At 30.4% G+C, this 18,555-nt stretch overlaps 3 pseudogenes; 1 reads left to right on the forward strand and 2 right to left on the reverse strand.

Annotated features, from left to right (window-relative positions):
- The first annotated feature begins 4,241 nt into the window (after positions 1–4,241).
- Positions 4,242–4,764, forward strand: LOC129869889 (uncharacterized; annotated as a pseudogene).
- Positions 4,765–5,990: 1,226 nt separating this feature from the next.
- LOC129869898 (uncharacterized) lies at positions 5,991–8,240 on the reverse strand (annotated as a pseudogene).
- A 284-nt stretch (positions 8,241–8,524) lies between these two features.
- Positions 8,525–10,015, reverse strand: LOC129869906 (uncharacterized; annotated as a pseudogene).
- Between the last annotated feature and the right edge of the window lie 8,540 nt (positions 10,016–18,555).

The raw sequence follows: 18,555 nt of genomic DNA on the forward strand, positions 1-18,555 counted from the left end.
TTAATGAGACAAGGGGTTGCTACTAGGATTCCCTTACCGAATCCCACCTCAATGCCTCATTCGGTGCTAAGTCAATCCCACGGAATAGTTTAATACTTCAAAATATTCATAGCATATAACTTGAGAATTCAAACATCATATTCGGTAGAATAGCTCATTAAAATATTTGATAATTCAAATATGCAAGAATTGTCCTTATTGCATAAAGAATTCATGATTCATATCATTTCATCATTCTTTCATTTCATAAGACTCCCTTTTTGATCATAGATATTACTTTCATGAATATTTATTTGGAGCCAAAGCTTTCAAGTCAAACTTTATTAAAAACATAGTAAAACTAGGTGGGTTCAAATCACTTCAACTTGCAAATATGTATGTAAATAAATATACATAAATACTTTGAAATCCATTAATTAAAAATCATGCTTTAAACAACCCACCATGAATTTCAAGAACCTTTAAATAGATAAATAAAAGAATTACTTGTAAACCATCAATTCATACATATGAAATTATGTTGCATCAAAATAGAGCAATAATCATTAGTTTAACCATGATTCATACTATTAAGTAAAATTAAGAATTAACATAAGAAAATATTACTTGAAATCAAGATATTTAATTGAAAGAGTTTTTGGACTACATGGGTGGAAGAACCCATGGATAAACACCCACATAACTTAGAGTAAAGCTTAAAGAAAATAAACATAATTTATCATATAATCAAAATAATTTAGACATGAGAGTGGAAGGAATACTCTCATTGAAGCCTTACATACCTGGAAACCGAAGCTTTAGTTGGTACCGGAAGACTTAATGACCACTCTTGAGTCCTAGCTTCTCTCCTTGCCGGAACGTTTTGTGTACTACCCGGAATATATGAATTACCGGAATAGTATTTATTCACTACTAAGAACTAAAACTATATTTGAGAATGTGTAAAGAAGTGTATAGAGAGAAGATTTGCTTGAGAAAGCTTGATGAATAAAATGAGGAAATAAGGTGGGTATTTATAGGTGGGAAAGAGGACCTAACAATAAATAAAATAATTATAAATAAAAATCTGAAAATTTAGTGAAATATATTGATGTCATGGATGATGTTAAATGGAGGACAATTTATATCATGAGTGATGTCAAATGTATCTAGATCTTTCTATGGTAGGTGAAATGAGTTATCTTTGACAGAATACTCTTTTTGGGAGCTACGTTTGAATAAGATAAATTCCTTATTAGGATTTGGTGTCTTCATAAGAATTGTAGATATAGAAGTCTAGTTTCATATCGTTCAAGAATCAACCAATTTGGATAAACCTACAGTGAGATATAATTTTTCTTCTATAAACACTCATTTCCGTCACAGCATCCTACCTTACAAAGATTAATTTATTTGACCTACTTAACCTCCGAATCTTAAAATATGGTCTTCATAAAAGTTGTAGGTAATGATCGTGTGGTTACTCAGAAATTTGAATCACTCAATTTGGATATTCCTATGAAAAGTTATGACCAAAATACAGAGGCTGTATCATGTTTAGGCAAAAATTGAAATATCGTATACAACGTTTTTAGGGGATGTTACATGGACACTCTTTAAAGAACCAAAAGATTCTTTAATTTAAAGAATTCTCTTGTGCTACATATTCTCAAGGCAAATTGATTACTAGACCATCAGTAATCAAAGTGGGAATTGAATCCCCATCATTTCTGGAACATATACAAGGTAATATATGTGGGCTCATTCACCCATCATGTGGACCATTTAAGTATGGAAAAATCACCTAAATGTACAATATTCAAAAAATATTTACCACATAGAGAAACATAATTATTTTAACCATATATAGCAAATTATTTGAATTAGATTAAGTACGGTCCTTACTCTTCTAAAACTCTCACCCCCTATTTTCTCTTCCCATGTTTCTCTCCAAATTTGCTACACCAATATTCTCTCTAATCTTCTCACCCATAATTTTCTCCAAAATTAGGGTAATACTTACCTTCATAACTTCTCAACCACGACTTTCTACAACATTAATATTCCAATTTTGAATTTAAGTGATGTGTATTCGGTGGTTATTGCAGAAGAATGGCAAAATTTAGGTGAATGCCGATTTGAATTAGTTGAAGAATATTATGATTTTTGAGTAGAGATCTGTGATTACTTAAAGGTTTAAATGGTTGAATGTTTAATTGTTTGAACGTTTGAATTAGATTGCATACCTAATTCATTAGCGTTACACGATTTGTATTCAGTTGTGATTCAATATGAAAGTTTATTTTTGTTTCTACGTTTATCACAATTACTTGTTTAATGTGTGTGTAATACAGTTTTTGTTCAAGTTTAATTCATTTTTTGTGGCCTACAGATCACTAAAGGTTGGTTTTATTAGATACAAATTTCATTCATGTCTAATTCTCTTCTAATTCAAGTTTAATGTGTATGTAATACATTTGTTGTTCAAGTTTAATTCATTTTTGTGGTCTACAGATCACTGAAGGTTGGTTTTGTTAGCTACATGTTTCAATCGTATCTAATACTCTTCTAATTCTAGTTTAATGTATGTGTAATACCCTTGTTGTTAAAGTTTAATTCATTTTTGTGGCCTATAGGGAAGGCTGGTTTCATTAGCTACAGATTTCATTCGTCTCTAATTCTCTTCTAATTCAAGTTTAATGTATGTGTAATATATTTATTGTTCAAGTTTAATTATTTTTACGGCCTACAGATCACTGAAGGCTGGTTTATTAGCTACATATTTCGTTCGTGTCTAATTCTCTTCTAATTCAATAAAAAATATGCAGGAAAAAAATATGGCTAATCTAGCTGTGCTAGTTTACTTCAATGGCGGATGGGATTCTAGCAACATGTATATTAATTACTTGGCAGATGGTGTGTTGATAAACACCGATTCAATATTTGTTAGCCTTGTATTTTTGATTGCTGCTCAATTGTCAATAGACACATCAACAAGTAAAGTTGAAATTAGATATAAGATTGATGAAACCAAAAACAAACATAGAGACATGTCAAAATATCCTCTGTGTGTCACAACAACTGAATCGGTCAACTTGGAGAGTGATTCCACCTTAATTGTACTATTATGTTTAGACACTTCAGAAGACATGAGGATTACACACAATTCATATTTTTCTAATGCATTTAGTGGTATCGGTTGATGCGCTAGAGTTAATTAACTTTGGATCATGTGAGGAAATTGATGAGCAAGAAGAAATACAACCAGGCATCATTATTAACCCCAATCAATCATTTTTTAAGAAAGATCAAGTTTACAAAAATAAATATGTCTTTGCCAGTGCACTAAAAAGATAATCCATTCTTAAACACTTCGAATTCAAGACATTGAGATCAAGCTCAACATGGTAAGACTCAAATTCAAGTTAGTTTATATTATTGATTGTCTATTAATAATTTTTTTCAACAGCTATTCAATACAATGCCTCAGAGAAAACTGTAGTTGGAATTTATGCACTTCAAGCGTGAATAAATCTCAAATGTTCACTATTAGAGATTTTGAAAGCGAACACGTGTGTTTGTTGCTACATAATTCATTATCGGAAAACAAGTAACAAAGACAGTTGTTGGGAGTATTATTATTGCCAAATGTATTGATCCAGATGTCAACTACACACCAAGAGATATACAAAATGACATGTTAAAGGAATATGGTGTGCGGCTCACATATATGCAAGCTTGGAGAGCTAAAGAAAAAGCTTTTGAATTAGTCCGAGGTGATCCAGCTCAATCATATGCAAATTTGCCAAGTTACTTTCACATACTAGAGGCAACTTACCATTGTTCTTATATAAGATTGCACAAATTAGAGGATGACCATTTTCTATGCATTTGTAGCTCTATTTACATCGATAAAAGAATGGGAATATTGTAGACCAATTGTAGTTGTTGATGGAACTTTTCTAAAAGGAGCATACGAAGGGACATTGCTAACAGCTAATACCTTAGATGCAGCAGGTGAGACTTTTCTAATACAATACTAATGCTTCTATAAATGAAATTCTAATTTGTATTAAAAGTCTACACAATGTATTAAAAATGTATTACACATGAAATAAAAACGTATTAAAAATGTATTAAACATTATACTTGATGCAGGGAGTATACTGCCGCTTGCTTATTCCATTGTTGATTCAGAGAATGATGCATCTTGGAGGTGGTTTTTTGAATAATTCAGAGAGGCATTTGGTCAAAGATCAGAGATGTGTATCGTTTCGGATAGGCATGCAAGCATTATTAAGGCAACTTCAACTGTCTATGATGAAATATCTCATTTTACGTGTATATGGCACTTGTTGCAAAACATAATGAAAAACTTCAGAAAGAGTCAGCAAAAGGTAACGGAATTGTTCTACTCTATGGCAAAAACATACACCATGATAGAGTTTAATCAACATATGACAAATATTGAGAAGATAGACAAGAGGATTAAAGACTATTTGTTGAACATTGGATACAACAAATGGTCAAATGTTCATTCTCAGGTAAATAGGACTTGAATGATGACATCAAACATTGTAGAATCAGTCAATTCAAGAACAAGACATGCCAAAGTTCTTACAGTCTTGCACCTCCTAGAATTCATGAGACAACTTGTTCAAAAATAGAATAACAATAACAGGTCAAAGACAATATTTTCAGGATTTTACCTTGGGAAAAAAGTATGAAAAAATTCTACGACGTAACAAAACTGCATCGGAGAAATTAAGAGTATGGTATTTGTAAATTTCTTTTGGCTAATATTTTTTCTTCTGATTCACATGTAACATCTCTCTTACTTATATTTCTTCTTATTTTTCATAGGTTAGGGAGACAAATGAATACGTGTATATAGTACTTGATGGCATTACATGATTCACGGTATGTCTTCAACAACGTACATGCACATGTGGGAGATTTCAATTGGATGAACTGTCATGTCCACATGCTTTGGTTGTTTTAACAACAAAACACACTGATTATGAAAAATATTGCTCTGATTACTACACAAGAGGGAATTTATTGTTGACATACCAGTTTTACTTGAATCCCCTCCCAGATGAAAGCACCTAGAATATACCAACACACATTATTGAAGAGGTTGTACTTCCACTACTTGGAAAGAGATCTCCTAGGAGGCCAAAATAAAAAAGACACATGCAATTGACAGAAGATGGATTCAAAAAATCAAAAATAACATGCAGTAATTATAGACAACAAGGTCACAATATGAAGACTTGCAAGAATGCTAAGCCTTTGGATTAAGAATAAAGAATGACATTTGAAATAAAGAATAAACTCTGTTTGTTTTAGGTCATTAGTTTTCTACAAGAATTCATTTTTTAGTTCAAGTTTAATTCATTTTTTGTGGTTTATAGATTACTGAAGGCTTTTTCATTAGCTACAATTTTTATTCGTGTCTAATTCTCTTCTAATTCAACTTTAGTTGTATGTAATTCATTTTTAATTCAAGTCTAATTCATTTTTGTGTTCTATGGATTACTGGAGGCTTTTTCAATAGCTACATTTTTTATTCGTGCCTAATTCTCTTCTAATTCAATTTTAGTGTGTATGTAATTCATTTTTATGTTTTTATAGATCACTGAAGGCTTTTTCATTAGCTACATTTTTCATTCGTGTCTAATTCTATTCTAATTCAATTTTAATATGTATGTAATTTATTTTTCATTCAATTTTAATTCATTTTTCATTCAAGTTTAATTCATAATGCAGATTTCAGTTTGATAACACTACTGAAACACTTTAACATTAACGTAGCTATGTATTGCATTAAAAAAAGATATATTTTACATGAACAAAAAATCATATTAAAAGTATATTTTACATGAACAAAAATCATCTTAAAAAGATAGCACAAAACAATCTTCAAAACCTAACTAATACATCAGCTATAAATTGTTTTTAGACAACATAGTTTTCATAGACATTTTAACTAATATAATTACATTTATTTATTTATGTGGTCTTTCGTCTTCACTTTGAAGGTTACTCTTTTGCTTCTTCACTGCATATTCCCATAATAGAGCTTCAAACCTCTTTCGAAAACTGTTTGTACTTAGTTGTTGATTTGCAATATCCTGGCCATTGTCCACTAACTCCGCAAATGTAGCCACAAAAACTCCACAGTCCCTACAAAATTTAAAATATAAAATCATTATAAAAATATTATTGAGTTTAATAAGACCAATACAAAAGATAGTATTTATTTGATAAACAATTAAACTTACAATGAATCTTCTTGTTGTCTAGGAATCCTTTCAGTTATGAACTTAGATTCAATGAGCTCAAACTCATTTTTTCCATTGTATTTAGGTAATTTCTTCAATTCAGAACGCTTATCATAGAACTTGACCACACTCAAGTAGTATGATAAAATCGATAAAATCATGCCAGCAGCGTTTTGAGTCAGAAAATTCGCCCCGCCTCTAGCCGGAAATGAATCATACACCTTCAAAGACCTTTCAACAATATCAAACACAATAAAAATCCAATGATAACCCTCTTTAATGTTTACTAGAAAGAGAACATAATCCACTTTGTCCCATGGGATGCTTGCCAACAAACGACGTCCGCATATATACTCAGCAATAGCAGCCGAAGCTTTGATTCCAAATTTCTTCTTATTTTCATGAGCTTCATAAAGTTTAAAATAAGATTGAGCAATCTTTGTCTTGAATAGACAATCAGTAGTTGTAAATCGAACATTATTATTAGTTTCATACTTCCTCTTTTTTCTAATATAATAAAAAATGATGTCAAGATACTGCAAAAAATTAAAAATAATGTCAAGTGTCAGATAATACTTCAAATCTATAGCAAGTGTCAATTCAGTGAGCTCATTAAAGCTTGTCCAGAAAAATGGAAGAAGAAGTTGATTCAAAAAAATAAGGGTATTCAACTTAAGTTTACATAACTAACCTCATCATTCCATGCTTGACTAGAATGTGTCAATTTGAAAAATTATTTTTTTACTTGTACATTGCAAACACCTAATTTAAATGCTGGCTTGAGGACATTAAAAGCATCTGGGTACGGTTTCTTTTCCCTTTAAAGAAAATAATAATAAAATTCAGTCAGTTAACTCATTTAAACTAAAGAAAATTTTTGACATATAAAACAACAAACATAAATAAATTACTTCTTTTTTGTACCCGTATAAAGCCACGAAGTGAATGAATCTATCAAATCAGATTCATCTACTCCAATTACAAGTGAAAAGGGATGTTTAATCTCAAATATTTGACGTGTTACACATAAAGTCCCTCCAGATTCAAAATATTGTATATAAGGAGATTTAATTGACTTTCCTGGAAATTGTTTTCTTGCACGCTTCTTCGATGTCGCTTTTTTTTTTATTTTCATCAACAGTGACTTTCTTTTTCTTTTTGTTTTCCTCAACAGTGGTTGCCTTTTTTTTTTCTGAACAGTGGCTTTTTTTCTTAGATATGATGCTTCTGCCATACGGATCTGAGAAAGATCTTCAACACACAACATGAAGTCATCAAGCGTTTGAGGAGTTTTTTGACAATCCTTTGCCGCATCATCATCAGTAGATGCACCATAATCTAGTTCACCTTTGTTAGTTGCACTACTATTAGGTTGCGCTTCAACTGAATTAAGATCAGCAGCCTCTTCTCCTATATACAAAATCAATCTTTTAGTAATGCATTAAGGGAGGAGCAGGTAGAGTAATTAGAGATCAAAGAAGTTTATTTGATCTTTCAAAATAAAACTAATACCATTTATATCAGCAATAACCTCAGATAAAACTTGTTCAATAGCAATTCCTACAACATCTTTATTTGTACATAACATGAACAATTTAAATAAAGTTGAATGAAAGTATATGAAATGTGTATTATATTTGTATTAAACCCTTCATTACCAATTTTGCTTTTAGTATTCCCAACAATAGCAAATTTAACGGGAGCTTTAAACACTTGAGATTTTTCATGCTGAGTTGATTCTACAACTTGATTGTCATGCCCTTTTGACACATGTATTGATGCATCAATACAAGGAGAAAATGTTGTGTATAATTAAAATATATTACAAGAAAAATATGTGAATAAAAAATTCAAGCTTAAAATACAACTTAGATAAGTAAAAAATCTAAACTGTAAATACACTACTAGTTAACTCCCTGCCAGCAAGCAAAACAAGATATTATAGATGTATTAAAAACATAAAAAAACCTCCATTGAAGTCTAATCCACTCGAAAATATCTCGCCAGCCTTTTTGTTAGATGATTCCCTGGCTTTTTGTGTAAAAGAACTGTTGATGTCTCTCTTAGCAAACAACAAAGAAATATCTTTAAATAATTATTTGTTGGAATTCATCACAAATTCTTTCATTTGAATAGATTGTAAGTCTATCTTTTCTTCAAGAGCTTTGTGATTTTCATTCGCCTAGTATATTATCAAATATAACACAAATATTAGAATAACAGTTTTGAAAAAAGATAAAGCCTAAAGCCAAGTTACCTTATACCTTTACAAGTTCTTTTCTCAACTCTATAACCTCCCTAGTCAACATATCTAGACTATGCTTTGATCCTTTCGGCTCTAATTTCAAGATTTCAGAATGGTAATCACGAGATTCAGGAAGCCTCAATTTAGATACCTCATCTTTACTTACCACTATAACTAATATATATATATATATATATATATATATATATATATATATATAGATACCTTGTGTTTTGTAGGCATGAAGATGTCATTTTCAATATGCTTTTGACAAGGACTTTCAGCAACTGTTTTTTACCTCAAAATTCTTGGAATAGAATCAGAAATTCGAAGAGCTAAATCTTTATCGACTTTAGAACAACACTCAAAAATTCAAATTTGAAGGGCATGTGGCAATCCACCTAATCTATAGTACTGATTGGTTGAATTAAGCTTGTGCCTCACATTATCAAGCAATTTCTTGTAGACATCTAAACCCCACGGGTAAGAATTGAATTGTCCACTTTCCACAAGGTAGAAATCTCTATTACTAATTTGGTATTCATTGTTCTTATATGAGAACAAAAAATCATTAATAAAGAACAAAACAGCTAGTGAAACGGCGGAATCATCATCTATGAATTTTTTTGATAAAAACAACTCGCGTAGATGATTCTTTTGAAAAGTGATTTGTTCAGAGAAATAATTGCTCAACAACCGACAAGGAGAATCTGGAACATTAACAAAACAACTATCACTAACACAATTTAAGTCTGTAATTAACCCAAATTTTCTAAGCCCAAAAAATAGCCTCTTCTCATTTAATTCAACAGCAAACACATCATCTGGTGTGTGTTTTAACTCCTTGTTCATAAGGCAATGAATAAGTTGGAGTTGTGTAGTCACTTTTGGAAGGTCAAGAAAGTAACCAAAACAAGTATTCCTAAACAACTCAAGCTGTTTTTCAAATAAAGAAAATTTTATTTTCTCAATCACGTCCTGATTAGTATATGACGATCACCTACTTGAAGAATACAAAACATCTAGATGTCTCCAGAATTTACGATCCTGCATATAAATAATATCAATCTATCACTATAGATAGTTATATTTTAACATGAACCCTCAAATAGGACTTAAAACCAACAATAATATAGTAAGCTCAATTAAAATCAGCAACAATATACTAACCTCAATTAGAAATATGCAGGGAAAGGACACAAAGAATAGGAGACCAAAGTAGAAGAAGAAGAAGAAAATGAAGAAGAGGGTCATGATGATCTCAGTTCTTCATTTACGACCAATGATATCCCCTTAAAGTTTTTGTTATACCAACAATCTATGTAGGCAAGAATACCCATTTACCAAAATCTTTTCTCTAATTATCTTCTAATTCAACTTTAATGTATGTGTAATACATATAGTTCAAAGTTTAATTCATTAACAAAATAGTAAAAATAAGTTTATACCTTTAGAAAATAATATGCATGCCAAGAAAGAAGAAACAAACAAAAGTAAGGACCATTTTGTTCCTCTTTATTTCCTTTTATAAGCAAAAACTACAATTGTGTATACAATAGAAGTTATTTATCAAATATCAGCTCATACTTAGAGAAAATCCTAGTAAAAATTAAACCAACAATATATACCCAATGTAATCCGACAAGGATAGTGTGTACACAGTCTTACCCCTACCTTTTGAAGATTAAGAGATTGTAACTGATAGACCCTCGACTTAAATAAAGCAAAAATGATATATTTGAGAAGAATGAATTCATTCCCTCATAGCAGCAATCAAATACTGGATTTGTTGCCTGTGATTTGCACCAAAAAGAATAGAAACAAAACTAGTGACAATGTTCAGCAGGACTAATAGATATATATGGCTACTTTGTGGAGTACAGACTTACAAACATACATAATTTTAACTGAATATAGACCGAGTAAAGTCACATTTCAATAAATTCGTCAACTACGACTCAGAGCAAAAACTGAATACATTCCTCTATACTCGTGATAATATAATCAGTATACTTGTAGAATCTTAATATCATATGAGCATATTATTTAGAAATATCAAAAGGATGGTTATATAGTCAGACTAGATTCCAACACTATCTTTGGAAATAAAACAAGACAGACCTTTGGTGAAACATCCTAGTCTACCCAACTATGACTATCAAGAAGAGCAAGTTTTCACCTTTGTTGTTGACTTGAAGATCGCTGGGAATCTATTCTAGATCTGCCTGTCGGCCCTAAATCTTTCCTACTCTTCTTTGGTTTCTTCCTTACACTCTTAACTGAAGTTTAGAATATTGTTTCTTGATTAGTTCAATAAAAGTATAGACATGTTATAAAGTTCTGTCCAGGACATGCCTCTAATCTGGTTCTAATCTAACCTACCAATATATCTATCAAAATGAAAATATCCAACTCAATCATATTATGAAAAAATAATAATAATAAGAAACAGATTTGCCTTTAACCAAGAAACTAAGCACATTCAGTTAGAAAAACAGGTAATTACTATCCAGCTTCATACAAATCTCACCAAGCAAACAACTAAATGATAATATTAGCATTCATCAATCAAGGATAAGACAAAGTTTATCTAGAAATTATTTTAATATTTGTTAGAATTGAGTGATTGTATCATAACATAGAAAAGATAGCAATTGGTACACAGGAAAATGTAGGAAGATACAGCAACCTGATTTCAAAACAGCAAGATAGTTAGGATTTGTTTAATGCGGAACAAATGCCTACACAGTCAAGACTACATAAGTATAATACACAAATTAAAATAAAATAGACTATAATGAAAGTATAAAATACACAAAAAAATTCACTTTTATTCTTTACAGATCAATGTCTCTAATTCTCTTCTAATTCAACTTTAATGTGTGTGTAATACACATTTTAGTTCAAAGTTTAATTATTTTTGTGGTGTACAGATCACTGAAGACTTTTTTTATTAGCTATAGGTTTCATTCGTCTCTAATTCTCTTCTAATTCAACTTTGATATATGTGTAATACACATTTTAGTTCAAAGTTTAATTCATTTTTGTGGTGTACAGATCACTGAAAAAACATTTTTCAATTAACTACAGATTTCACTTTCTCTTCTAATTCAAATTTAATGTATGTGTAATACATTTTAGTTCAAAATTTAATACATTTATATTTACTTATTTTAAAAAATAAATAAATTGCAACACAAAAGATCTAACAATTCCTGACAAAACTCCCAACAATCACTGATATAATAAACTTGAGCAAATAAATTTAGACTATAATAAAAGTATCAAATACATAAATTTTTTCTTCAACATCTAGCACACAAGTTCGAAACAACAACAAACTAAGAAAATACACATAAACAAATTTAAAATGCTATCAATTAAATAATGTGTTGATAGAATGACATACCAAATATAGACTCTCCGGCAGAATCGTATTTTTGCACAATCGATTTCAAATTTTTGGATTCTTCTCCTGAGCAACTGTAGGTCTCACTTTCTTTGACTGGATTTGAGGAGGTAAATCCTCAAAATCATCATCACTTCAACAACTTTCTTAGATGCCGATGCAATATCAACTCGTTTTCTTTTCGATTTAGATTTAGAACTCAACTTAGTGAGTTTTTTCTTACTTCTACCGCCCTTTTTCTTCACATGCATTACTTGAAAATTTTGATTAATCTCACCACCAACTTCTTCTGGAGATTGATTTGCAGAAATTCTCAAACTAAAAGTAGGATCGACATTCACTCCACCACCATCGGTTGAATCAACAATTCAAATTCGTGGGTTTCTTCTAGGAGATTTCTGACCTTCCAGTACAATTGTGCACCTAAAACCTATGAATTCCGTCTGAAATAAATAAAAAGATGAAGGAATAAGGGAAGAATGAAGAAGCCCTAAGAGAAGAGAAAAAGAGAGAGTCGGAAAAATGAAGAAAATGCCTTAAAAGAAAGAGAGAGATAATGGCGCCTTTTTTCCTTTTTCCAAATAAAAAAGTGTATATAATGTCTTATTTAATTAAAGTATTGTTAGTAATTATTTAAAATGGTAATAAAATTAAAGTATGTTTAAAGATGGTAAATATTTTTTAACACACATTTAATTAAGTAATTTTTCCTTTAAATATTATATGGTTTTAATGAATGCATCTACAAGATGGCCTCATGTGTGCTTATTATCAACTGTAATATGGCATTTGCGAGATTACTTGCTCAAATAATCAAGTTAAGAGCAAAATTTTCAGATTATGCAATAAAGACAATTCGTCTTGATAATGCTGGTGAGTTCACATCTCAGACATTTAATGATTATTGTTTGTCAACTAGGATAACAGTTAAGCATCCAGTTGCTCATGTTCATACTCAAAATGGTCTAGCGGAATCATTAATTAAACATCTCCAATTAATTGCTAAACCAATGTTTATGAGAATAAAACTTCTCATTTCATTATGGGGTCATGCTATTTTGCATGCAACAAGTCTTGTGCGGATCAGACCCACAAGTTATCATAAAGTCTCCTTATTACAATTGACTTTTGGTCAGGAGTCGAACATTTCCCATCTTAGAATATTTGAATGTACAGTATATGTTCCAATTGCTCCACCACAACACACAAAAAGGGATCCCAAAAAGGATTGGGGATATATGTTGGGTATGAATCTCCTTCTATCATAAAATATTTGGAACCTATGACTAGAAATTTATTTACTGCAAGATTTGTTGATTGACATTTTGATGAATCAATATACCCAATATTAGGGGGAGAAAATAAGCAGCTGAAAAGAGAAATAGATTGAAATGCATTATCACTATCTCATTTAGATCCTCGTACAAATAAATGTGAACTGAAAGTTCAAAAGATAATTCATTTGCAAAATATTGCAAATCAACTGCCAGATGTATTCACTGACCTATCAAGAGTTACTAAATCTCATATTCCAGCTGTTAATGCTCCAATTCGAGTTGATGTCCCATTAGGATAATTAATTAATTTAAATGAGTCTAAACCACATTTAAAATGTGGTAGACCAATCGTTTCCAAAGATCAAAATCCTCGAAAAAGAAAAGGAGTAAACAATTAAGATGGTCATGATATGAGAGAACCTACTCAAGAAGAGCGAGGAGACATAACAATTGATAAGACCTTGGAAGAGGTTAAGGCGCCTGAAAATGATAAAGAAATTTCAATAAATTATGTCTCATCAGAAAAAATATGGAACCAAAATAATGTAATTATCGACAATAGTTTTTCTTATAATGTTGCTATTGAAATAATGCAACAAAATAGAAATCTTGAACCAAAATCTGTCGATGAATGTAGACAGGGGAATGATTGACCAAAATAGAAAGATGCAATTCAAGTTGAATTAGCTTCGCTTGAAAAACGCAAAATTTTTGGACCGGATCAATAGTCTGAACACCTGAAGGTATAAAACCAGTGGGGTACAAATGGGTCTTTGTGCGAAAAAGAAATGAGAAAAATGAAGTCGTAAGATATAAAGTATGACTTGTGGCACAAGAATTTTTGCGAAGACCCGGCATTGATTATATGGAAACATATTCTCCTATGGTGGATGCAATCATTTTCGGGTATCTTATAAATCTAGCAGTTCATGAAAAACTTAGCATGCATCTAATGGATGTCGTTACAACCTATATGGTTCTCTGGATAACGATTTTTTTATAAAAAATCTTGAAGGATTTAAAATGCCAGAAATATATAAAGATTCTCAGAAAACTTGTACAATAAAACTTCAAAAATCTTTATATGGGCTGAAACAAGAAAGACGAATGTGGTACAATCGTCTTAGCGAATATTTGCTAAAAGAAGAATATAAAAATGATCCAATTTGTCCTTGTGTCTTTATGAAAAGGTTTGGATCTGAATTTTTCATAATAGCCGTATATGTTGATGATTTGAATATCATCGGAACTCCTGAAGAACTTTCAAAGGCAGTAAAATGTCTAAAAAAGGAATTCGAAATAAAAGACCTCAGAAAGACAAAATTTTGTCTTTGTCTACAAATTGAACATTTTGCAAATGAGATATTTGTCTATCAATCAATATATACAGAAAATATTTTAAGGAGATTTTACATGGATAAAACACACCCACTGAGTACCTCAATGATTGTAAGATCTCTTGATATTAATAAAGATCCATTTTGACCTCATGAAAATGATGAAGAGCTTGCTGGTGCTGAAATACCATACCTTAGTACAATTGGTGCATTAATGTATCTTGCCAACAATTCTAGAACAGATATAGCTTTCTCAGTAAATTTGTTAACAAGATTTAGTTCTTCCCCAACGCGAAGACACTGGAATGGAATTAAGCATATATTCAGATACCTCCGAGGGACCACAGATATGAGATTGTTTTACTCAAATGAATCCACGTCAGAATTAATTGGTTATGCAGATGCAGGATATTTGTCTGATCCCCATAAAGATCGATCGTAAATGGGATACTTATTTACATGTAGTGGTACAACTATATCATGACGTTCAACAAAGCAAACTATGGTTTCCACTTCTTCAAATCATGCAGAAATAATAGTCATTCATAAAGCAAGTCGAGAATGCATTTGGTTAAGATTAATAACTCAACATATTCAAGAAACATGTGGCCTTTCTTTGATAAGAGACACTCCAACAATATTGTATGAAGATAATACTGCATGTATAGCTCAATTAAAGGGAGGATACATCAAAGAAGACAAAATAAAATATATTTCACCAATATTCTTCTTTACCCATGATCTGCAAAAGAAAGGTGAAATAGATGTTCAACAAGTTCGTTCAAGTGATAACCTAGCAGATATGTTCACCAAGGCCTTGTCAACTTCAACCTTTGAAAAATTGAGATACAAGATTGGAATGCATCGTCTTCCAGATATTAAATGATGTCTTCATCAGGGGGAGTATAATACGTGCTGCACTCTTTTTTCCTTAGTCTAGATTTTGTCCCACTGAATTTTTCTAACAAGGTTTTTAATGAGGCAACACTCAAGGCGTATTATCATATGTGTGTACTCTTGTTTCTTCATTAGGCTTTTTTCCACTGATTTTTTCTTAGTAAGGTTTTAACAAGGCACAACATATATGGGCGTTCAGGATGGCGGTATATATTTATTCTTTCACTAGATTTTTTTTATGGACATTCAAGGGGGAGTGTTAGGAATTAATGGATGTCATTTTCTCTCCTTTATTTTTCCCCTGCCCCCTTTTTCTTTTGTCAATTGTGGCAACTAATCTTTGCCTATAAATTGTCAGATTTGACAATGAAAATGGACACAATTCTCTCAAACTCTCTCCGCTTTATTTTTCCCTTTAATCTTTTATTTACTTTTCTTATAATTTTGTTATTTTCATAACACAAATTAAATTGTTATTTCTTTTCAAATTAAAACCACATATTATATAGGTTATAATTATTGCTTAACATAAATATCGAATTTGAATAATTTTTTACGTTCGTTTTTCAAGATATTCTAATGATAATGGAAATGTCATAACATAAGTTTCTTGTCATTTTGTCACACAAAAGAATAAAGCGACTAAGTACACCTTGTGTTGTTATTGGCTTTTGATTAGCACATTACTTTGCTATTGTTATTATTCTTATCTTGTAAAATTTGCATCGCTTTTCTTTTTGCCATTATGTATATATATTATTTTTCTCTCTTACTTGGGACTGATACTTTTGAGCCGTAGGTCTTTCGAAATAACCTCTCTATTTCCATGAGATAGTGATAAGGTCTGGTACATTCTACCCTTTCCTAACTCTATTTGTGGAATTTCACTGGATATGCTGTTGTCATTGTTATTGTAAATAAGAAATCATGAGTACATGCAAGGGGCCGTTTCATAGTAATTAGATTTATGTAGATATTAATTAGTAGGCATTATTATATAATTTTATGTATGTATTAATTATACAATATTTAATTATTCAATCTTCTATTTTACCTAAAGTCGACTTGTCAACCCCCAAGAAAAAGAGGGAAAAAAAACCCTTTCACCGACAAAAGTTCAATCTCTCTATTGTTTTCGTTAGCCGACAATTGGTTCAATCTAACAAAGCCAACATTAGATGTTCAATCTTTTGACAAATGGCCACTTCATTTTTTTAACCCTTAATGAATAGTCATGTATGTATGAACACATATTTAAGATCAGAAAAGTAATGGCGGAGCTAGAAAATTCGTTAAAAAATATTAAAATATAAAATAAAAAAACAAATGTTGCTAGTAGGGTAAAATACACAACCTCAAACAATTTTTACAATCTCTTAGCTAAACCTTCAACTTGTATTAAGAATTGTTAATATTTATACATATATTTATTAAGCCAAATTTTAACCTATATATACAATATAATTTTTAGATGAGACACCCTTCGAACAAGGATAGCTCCGCCATGCTGATTAAAAAGAAAAAGAAAAACGTAAACGACCGTTTTTTGCTTACCCATTGACAGGAAGGAAACAACATTAGTAGCAAAATTTAAAGTGCTTTGATCAAACGTGATATTGTGATGTAGGGTGTACATGATCAGGTTTGGATCTTTTAAATATCAAATTAAATTATTTGTGTTGGATTTTTAAATTTGTAATTCTAATCAAACTAATTAAATTTGGATTTTTCAAACTCGAGTTTTTTTTTTTGGGATTTCAGTTTTTTTTAGATTTTTCCGGTAAAGTATTCATATCAATATATAATTAACTTGTGCTTTAAATATTTATTTAGTCCTACCAAAATACTATTATCTAAGGCGTTTCTTAAGAAAATAACACAAAATATGAAATGAATGATGACACTAAAATATTCAATAAAAAATAATAATGAAATCACATAAAATAAATATTGCAATTAATATGTCATAATGAAAATGATCATAATTTAAAAGTACTAAATCATGCTATAATAAGTCTAAAAAGTATTAATTACATGAATAAACATTATAGAAAAACTAAAATTAGTTTATATATTTTAATTGTCTAAACCAATTAAGTAAACTAAAAGAACAAATATTCAACATTCTTGTCATTCTTAGTGTTGAATAATTGTTTTTGTTGGCATTAGTATTGATTTGATTTTGATTTGAGCTTTAGTAGAGTTTGTAATATTTATAGACTATAACCTTCATTGGACCACTCAAAATTTTAAGTTTCAAACTTGAAATAATATATTAAAAAATAATACAAACTATGAAAAAGTATAAGAAATAATTATAAATTATATCAAAATAAATATTTTATGTATAAAATTAATTTTAAAAATTAGAAATATAATGACGGATCTACTTGATCTTAGGTTAACTTTTTTAGCTTAGACCAACCCAACCCAAATATAATCGAAATTTTTCTTCTAATTGTAAATCAAATTAAACCAAATCACTAGTCGAGTTTTTCAATTTAACTCAATTTACAATTTGATTCGATTTTGTAGGCGAAAGCAACATAGGACCACAATGAAAGGGACTTTGAAACTTACATAGTGTACATAGAAAATGACTACAAGGAGACCTACATCACTCTAAATCTACCTATAGTTCTCTGCAAAAATAGGAAAGGATTTGCTTAAGGTGTGAAGAATTTTCAAAAAACAGTCTAAATATAAAAAAGTAAAGATGCGATAAAAAGAACTAAGAAGTTGCGGAATTCAATACGTACATAAAAAAGTGATTCTATTCATATATATACATTATAGTTTTTTGGCTGAATTCATCGGTAGCTCTTTAAAGTTGGGATCAACTTTCACTTAGACAATCTCAACTAGATTTTGTTCATTTTAGATACTTCATGTCAGATCCCGCTATGTCATTTTGACACTTTTTACTTACATGACATGTATAAAATCCATATCGTATATGTTTGTCGATATATACATGTACAAAATACGTTGTATATATGTGTGTGAATTATGAAAGCATGTTAGCATGCACGTGAGCTGTAAGTTAAATACTAATGATAAATTAAAAGTACTGTAAATCATGAACAAAAAGCGTAAATAGTATGATTAAAATCTCATCAATTGT

The sequence above is a fragment of the Solanum dulcamara genome, chromosome 2 (assembly GCF_947179165.1).
Source record: "Solanum dulcamara chromosome 2, daSolDulc1.2, whole genome shotgun sequence".
NCBI classification, from domain to species: Eukaryota; Viridiplantae; Streptophyta; class Magnoliopsida; order Solanales; family Solanaceae; genus Solanum; species Solanum dulcamara.